This window comes from Brassica rapa, chromosome A05, assembly GCF_000309985.2.
Source record: "Brassica rapa cultivar Chiifu-401-42 chromosome A05, CAAS_Brap_v3.01, whole genome shotgun sequence".
Classification (NCBI taxonomy): Eukaryota; Viridiplantae; Streptophyta; class Magnoliopsida; order Brassicales; family Brassicaceae; genus Brassica; species Brassica rapa.
The window spans coordinates 20,533,382-20,540,622 of NC_024799.2; the positions used below are offsets into that span (position 1 = coordinate 20,533,382).

The window sequence follows — 7,241 nt, forward strand, 5'->3', positions numbered from 1 at the left end:
TCTCCTCATGAGTGGGAACTGCTACACTTTTCCCAGCCCTCTTCTCTTGTTCTTGCGATTTCCTTGCAGCCAAAGTCTGCTGTCGAACGGTTCTCTGCGTCCCTGACCCAGTTGGCTCGCAGGATAAAGCTTTTCCTCTTAATGCAAACTCTGTTCTTTCAGCTTCTTGCTTCTCAGCTTCCAACTTTCCCTTTGTCTTCTTAACCATTTTCACCTGAAGAAGTAAAAACTTGAAAAGGGATAAGTAGTTGGAAGTAAAGAAAAACAGGATTTTGCAAGAGAAAATTGCAAAAGTGAACTTAACAAATGAATTATCAATTTAAACTCAAGTTCAACACAATGCAACAATTCTCACTCTTGTAACACCTTAACACATCTAGTTCACCCACAAACTCACCCAATTAAGGTCAAATTCGAAAATCCCTAATTCCATGAACCCTAATTTTGCCAAAGTGCAAATTAAACTCAATTTCACCATTAATTCAACAACCCAACTTGATAGATAAACTTTCCCTAGTCTATTTCACCACAATCTAGCAAGAAAGTGACCAAATTTCGACTTTCAAATTCTAGGATTCATGGACCTACGAATTTGAATTTAAAAACTCAATACCTTGCTCTGGATGAAAGGAAATGGTGAATGGGTGGTGAGGAATAGGCTACATGGGCGAAAGCTTGGTTTAGAAACAAGAACTAGTTGATTTGGGTGAGAATTGAGAAGGTTTTGGGATTTTTGGTGTGGGTGAGTTTGAGAGAGTTTGTGAGTTTGTGAGAGGAGGGGAGAGTGACAGAGATAGAGTCGCGGGGGTTGGGGGTAGGGTTAGGGTCGTCCGGTTCGGTCTAGGGTGGTTAGGGTCGGTTTACTTGAATTAAACCGGGGTTTAGAGTTAGGAAACTTACCTGGACCGGTTCGGGAGCGACGTGAGGGTGTCGCTGGGAGAGGTCGCTCCCGAGTCGTTTCCTCGCGTCGTGTTTCGACAAAACCGCGAGCGACCTTGAAGTGTCGCTCTAGAAACCTCGCTCTGGGCTGGAGCGACTTCAAGGTGTCGCTCTAGGACGTCGCTCCGGGTCAGTTTTTGAGCTCTGTTTCGTCGAAAACGCGAGCGACTCCGAGGTGTCGCTCCCATAATGTCGCTCCCAGCTGGAGCGACCCTTCGGCCTCGCTCCGAGACCTCGCTCTGAGGCGATTTTTCTTGATCCGACGACGAAAACGCGAGCGACCATGGAGTGTCGCTCTCGAAACCTCGCTCCCAGCTGGAGCGACCTTGAGGTGTCGCTGTGAGACCTCGCTCCCACGCACGACTCCTGCTCAAAATGAACCGATCAAGCACCTGCACACAACTTCTCTCTTTTTTTTTTTTTTTTTTTTTTTATGCAATAAGATGAAAAATGGAAATACCAATGCAATATGTACAAGGATACGCATGGGACTTCCTCCCAAGTGAGCTTGTTTTAAGTCCCGAGCTTGACTTTGCCTCCTTTTAGATTAGGACGGGGTAGGATCAGACAGTGGAGTTGAAACCCCATCTTCCTCTGGTGCAGTAGCCATGTAGAGCTTAACCCTTTGTCCATTGACTGTGAAGTCTCTTCCATCAGTGCTCCACAAAACTATTGCTCCATATGGTCTAACCTCCTTGACCTTGAAAGGACCGGACCACCTTGACTTAAGCTTTCCTGGAAACAACTTCAGCCTAGAGTTGTAGAGAAGAACTTGGTCTCCTTCTTTAAACTCTCTCTTCAGGATGTTCTTGTCATGGAAAGCCTTAGTCTTCTCCTTGTAGATTCTTGAGTTCTCGAAAGCATCCAATCTTATCTCATCAAGCTCATGTAGCTGAAAGAGCCTTTTCTCCTTGGCACTCTTGATGTCAAAGTTCAGCAACTTTATTGCCCATAGTGCCTTGTACTCAAGCTCCACTGGCAAATGGCAAGCTTTCCCATACACTAGGTTGAAAGGTGTGGTACCCAGTGGTGTCTTGTACGCTGTCCTATAAGCCCAAAGTGCATCGTCAAGCTTATTAGACCAATCCTTCCTTGTAATCCCCACAATCTTCTCCAGGATAGATTTGATCTCCCTGTTAGAAATCTCAACTTGGCCACTTGTTTGGGGATGATAAGGAGTTGCCACCTTGTGCTTCACACCGTTCTTCTTGAGAAGTCCCTCAAGCAGTTTGTTAATGAAGTGGGAACCTCCATCACTGATTACAACTCTTGGAACTCCAAACCTTGGGAAGATGATGCTCTTGAACATCTTGATTACAACTCTAGCATCATTGGTGGGGCTTGCAATGGCTTCCACCCATTTGGAGACATAATCAACAGCCACAAGGATATATTTGTTGCCAAAAGATGATGGAAATGGTCCCATGAAGTCAATACCCCAGACATCAAACACTTCAACTTCAAGGATTGGATTTTGAGGCATCTCATTCCTCTTGGTGATGTTTCCTCTTCTTTGGCAAGAATCACACTTCGAAACAAAGTCTTGTGTATCCTTGAACATATGTGTGGCCACCAGAATCCAGCTTGTAATACTTTTGCAACTGTCTTGAAGGTGGCAAAGTGACCTCCATAGGATGATCCATGACACTGTGCAAGGATCCCATCAATCTCCTCATTTGCAACCACTCTCCTATAAAGCTGATCTTTGCAGAGAATGTAGAGGTAGGGTTCGTCCCAGTAATATCTTTTCACATCCTTGTAGAACTTCTTCTTGGCATACCCTACAAGATTCAAAGGTTCTCTTCCTGTGGCTAGGTAGTTCACCAAATCAGCATACCAAGGTTCTTTCTCCTCTGTTGCTTTGACTTCTTCCAGCTTCCTACCAGTCTCACAAACTGCTATCACTGCTTCGATAGCCATGATCTGCTCCTTCAGGAAGTCCTTCGTCAATAGGGACACCAGACTCTACCCTCAACCTGGACAAATGATCAGCTACTCCATTCTCAACTCCAGGTTTGTCCTTGATCTCCATATCAAACTCTTGGAGCAAAAGGATCCACCTCAAAAGCCTGGGTTTTCCTTCTTGGCCAAAAGGTGTCTCAAGGCGGCATGATCTGTGTAGACAATGACTTTAGACCCAACCAAGTAGCTCCTGAACTTCTCAAAGGCAAAAACAATTGCCAGCATCTCCTTCTCTGTTGTGGCATACTTCATCTGGGCATCATTGAGGGTTTGGCTGGCATAATAGATCACATGGGTTTTGCCATCTTTCTTCTGCCCCAGAACAGCTCCCACAGCATAGTCACTGGCGTCACACATGATCTCAAAAGGGAGATCCCAATCAGGTGGCTGGACAATTGGGGCACTAACGAGTTCACCTTTCAGCTTCTTGAAAGCTTGTAGACATTCCACATCAAAACTGAAGGTAGCTTCCTTGCACAGCAGCCTGGTCAAAGGTCTAGTGATCATGGAGAAATCCTTGATGAACCTCCTGTAGAATCCAGCATGACCAAGAAAACTCCGGATGTCTTTCACTGTCTTTGGTGGAGGCAGACCAACCATAACATCGATTTTGGCTTTATCCACCTCAATCCCCTTCTCTGAAATCTTGTGTCCTAGCACAATCCCTTCCTTGACCATGAAGTGACACTTCTCCCAATTCAGCACAAGGTTGGTGTCTTCACATCTCTGTAGGACCCTGCACAAATTTGACAAACAAGCAGAAAACGAAGATCCGTAGACAGAGAAATCATCCATGAATACCTCCACAACATCCTCAATCAGATCAGAGAAAATTGACATCATGCACCTTTGAAAGGTGGCTAGAGCATTACATAGTCCAAATGGCATCCTTCGATATGCAAAGGTACCATAGGGACATGTGAATGTCGTTTTCTCTTGATCATTGGGATGTATGGGGATTTGGAAAAATCCTGAGTACCCATCAAGGAAACAATAGAATGGGTGATTTGCAAGTCTCTCAAGCATCTGATCAATAAATGGTAGTGGAAAATGATCCTTTCTAGATGCAGAGTTTAGTTTTCGGTAATCAATGCACATTCTATGACCTGTGATGGTTCTTGTTGGTATCAATTCATCCTTGTCATTCTTGATCACAGTGATACCACCTTTCTTTGGTACAACATGCACAGGTGATACCCATTTAGAATCTGAGATAGGGTAAATAACACCAGCATCTAGGAGTTTAAGAATCTCTTTCTTTACAACATCCTTCAGGTTAGGATTTAACCTTCTTTGATGCTCGATAGAAGTCATTGATTCATCCTCAAGATGTATCCTATGCATGCACAAAGAGGGTGATATCCCCTTGATGTCATCTAGTGAGTAACCTATTGCCTTTCTAAATCTTTAAGTGTTTTCAAAAGTTCAGATTTTCAGTGTTCAATATCATGTTCAAGTATTCACACTACATTCATTCTATTACACCAAGTCATTAGGACCATGCATACCTTACACCATGGGGAAGAGGTTTAAGCTCCACTTTAGGTGCCTTAAGTTCACTCCAGTCATCCTGCTGGTTGTCCTCTTGTTGAGTGACTGAGACTTGTTGGTGAACCATCTGTGGAAGCTCCTCGTACTGGTCCTTACTGAAAAACGCCTGGTGTGAATCCAGCATCATCCCATAGGCAGTACTCTCCAGGTTCTCAATCACCTCAGCCTCCTTCTCTACAGTTAAAGCATGCTGTAGAGGGTCCTCTAGTGACAACTCTTCAAGGAGTTCATCAGCAAGGGCATCCATCTCTTCGATGTAGAACACTTGTCCTTGAACTGTTGGCCTCCTCATTACTTCCTTGATGTCGAAATGCAGAACGTGCCCTTTACCCAGATGGAGATCAATCTTGCCTTCTTTAACATTAACAATAGCTCCTGCTGTGGCTAAGAAAGGTCTTCCAAGGATTAAAGGATCTTGAGCTTCTTCACCCATTTCAAGCACCACAAAGTCTGTAGGGATCTCATAATTTCCAACCATCACTGGGAGGTCCTCTAAGATACCCACAGGGTACTTCACTGAACGATCAGCCAATACCAGAGAAAGTCTACACTTCTTGTACTGAGTGAAACCCAGCTTCTTAGCAACAGATAGGGGCATCAAGCTGACACTAGCTCCCAAATCGCAGAGACATCTATCAAATACCATAGGCCAAGAGCACAAGGTAATGTGAAGCATCCTGGATCTTCTAGCTTCTTTGGAATGACCAGTCTCTGAATGATAGCACTGCACTCATGAGTGAGAATCACCATGCCCTCCATCTCTTTCTTCTTTGCAGCTACAGCATCTTTGAGGAACTTGCTGTACTGAGGGATCAGCATGAAAGCATCAATAATGGGCATTGTGACCTGGACTTCACTCATTTGCTTGTCAAACAAAGCTTTGTACTTCTCTAGCAGCTGCCTCTTGAATCGACCTGGGAATGGAAGCTTGGGTTCATAGGCAGGAGGAACAAAAGAGTTTTCACTTGCAGGAGTGACAACTTCACCATCTTTAACTGTTTTCTTCTCTTCTCCAACCTTTCCTTTTCCTTTTGCTTCCACTATCTTTTCCAAGATCTCGTCATTGATCTTCTCATCAACAATCACCACTTCATCATCTATGGTGATGGCAACCCCTCACTTTGTTTCTCAGCATCCTTGGTGAGAGTTCTCTGAGGTAACTCCTTACCACTCCTGAGAGTGATAGCTTTCATGGTTTCCTTGGGGTTTTGCTCAGATTTTCCAGGTAGAGAACCTTGTTGGCGATTTTGTTGAGTGTTCATGGCAGCAAACTGGTTCTCCAAAGCTCTGAACTTGTTGTTGAGCTCATTGTAGCTCCCATCAATCTTTGAGTGAAGATTCTTCAACTCATAGCCAACATGCTTCTCACTTCTTGTTTGAGACTCCAGGATTTGTTTCAGTAGAGCATCAGTGCTGCTGACTTGAGGAGTGGAGGTAGAGGGATTAGATTGTTGTTGGGAAGAATGGTTGCCCTTGTTGTTGAAACCAGGAGGAGGGTTTTGCTGAGGTTGATAGCTGCCTTGCTGATTGTTCCGAGGCTGATAACCACTCTGTTGGTTGTTGGAATAGGATTTCTGTTGGTAGTTGTTGTACTGAAAGTTGGGTTCTTTCTTGTACCAGCTACCATTGTTGTTGATGAAACACAGCTCTTCCTGACCTTCCAAACCCTCAACTTCATGGACAACACTGGTGTCTCTTGGCTTGGGTTGCCACAAAGTGCAGCTGCTCTTGGGTAGCTTTATCAGCAAGGAGGATGTCTATCTTATCCTGTAGAGCCTTCAACTCCTTCCTCGTTTGCTTATCCTCAGTTCTACTGCCTTCTGTCGTGGTCTCCACTGTAGACTGCATCACTCTTAACCATGTTGTCAACCAGCTCCTCTGCATCCTCCTCAGTTCTCCCCAAGAAGAACCCATTACTAGCTGTATCCAGTCTGGCCCTGTACTTAGGGAGAGCACCACGGTAGAATGTGCTCAGCAAGCTCTCCTTAGAGAAACCATGGTGTGGGCATTGAGCTTGGTAGCCCTTGAATCTCTCCCAGGCTTCACTGAAACCTTCCAAGCCCTTCTGTTGAAAGCTGGAGATCTCGTTTCTCAGCTTAGCAGTTCTTGAAGTAGAGAAGAACTTCTCCAAGAATGCTTTCTTGCAGTCATCCCAAGTGGTAATGGAGTCGCTGGGTAGAGACTTCTCCCACTGACGTGCCTTATCCCCCAAAGAGAAAGGGAATAGCTTGAGCTTTAAGGCATCTTCGGACACACCATTGGTTTTTGACAACCCACAGTAGCTGTCGAACCTGTCCAAGTGATCAAATGGATCCTCTAGAGCCAAGCCATGATACTTGTTGTTCTCGATCACGTTGAGGAGTCCTGACTTGATCTCAAAGTTGTTGGCTGCCACAGCGGGTGCTCGGATTCCCAATCTATGACCATGAATGTTTGGACGGTCGTAAGTGCCAATGGGTCGAGCTGCTCGCTGTTGGTTAGGTGGACCATTGTTGTTAGCGCCATTGACGCCTGCATCTTCTTGATGAACGTCTCCCATGTCAGTGTTCAGTCTCTGCAATTGAGCCTGATGTTCTTCTTCTCTCTTCTTTCTAGTACACTCTCTCTCTAAAGCTGATGTCTGCTGCTCTTGGAACTAGGTTTGATGGACCCCTGCTCCTCAAGTTCATACACCTGTAGATTAAAGGGAGGTGAAGAAGAGTCAGTAACAAAAGAAAATAAAAATGACTTAGTCTCAAGCAATTGACTAAATCTCAATGTTTAAATCTACTCAGAATTTGGCAACGGGC

The 7,241-nt window shown here is 44.8% G+C and overlaps 1 non-coding gene and 1 pseudogene across 1 annotated transcript; one reads left to right on the top strand and one right to left on the bottom strand.

Annotated features, from left to right (window-relative positions):
* Positions 1-762: 762 nt before the first annotated feature.
* The window catches only part of LOC117133968, a 10,789-nt pseudogene continuing 4,310 nt past the window's right edge, over positions 763-7,241 (bottom strand).
* LOC117134569 lies at positions 6,444-6,550 on the top strand. Its single transcript, XR_004458753.1, has one exon. It is a non-coding gene; the product is annotated as a small nucleolar RNA R71 (small nucleolar RNA).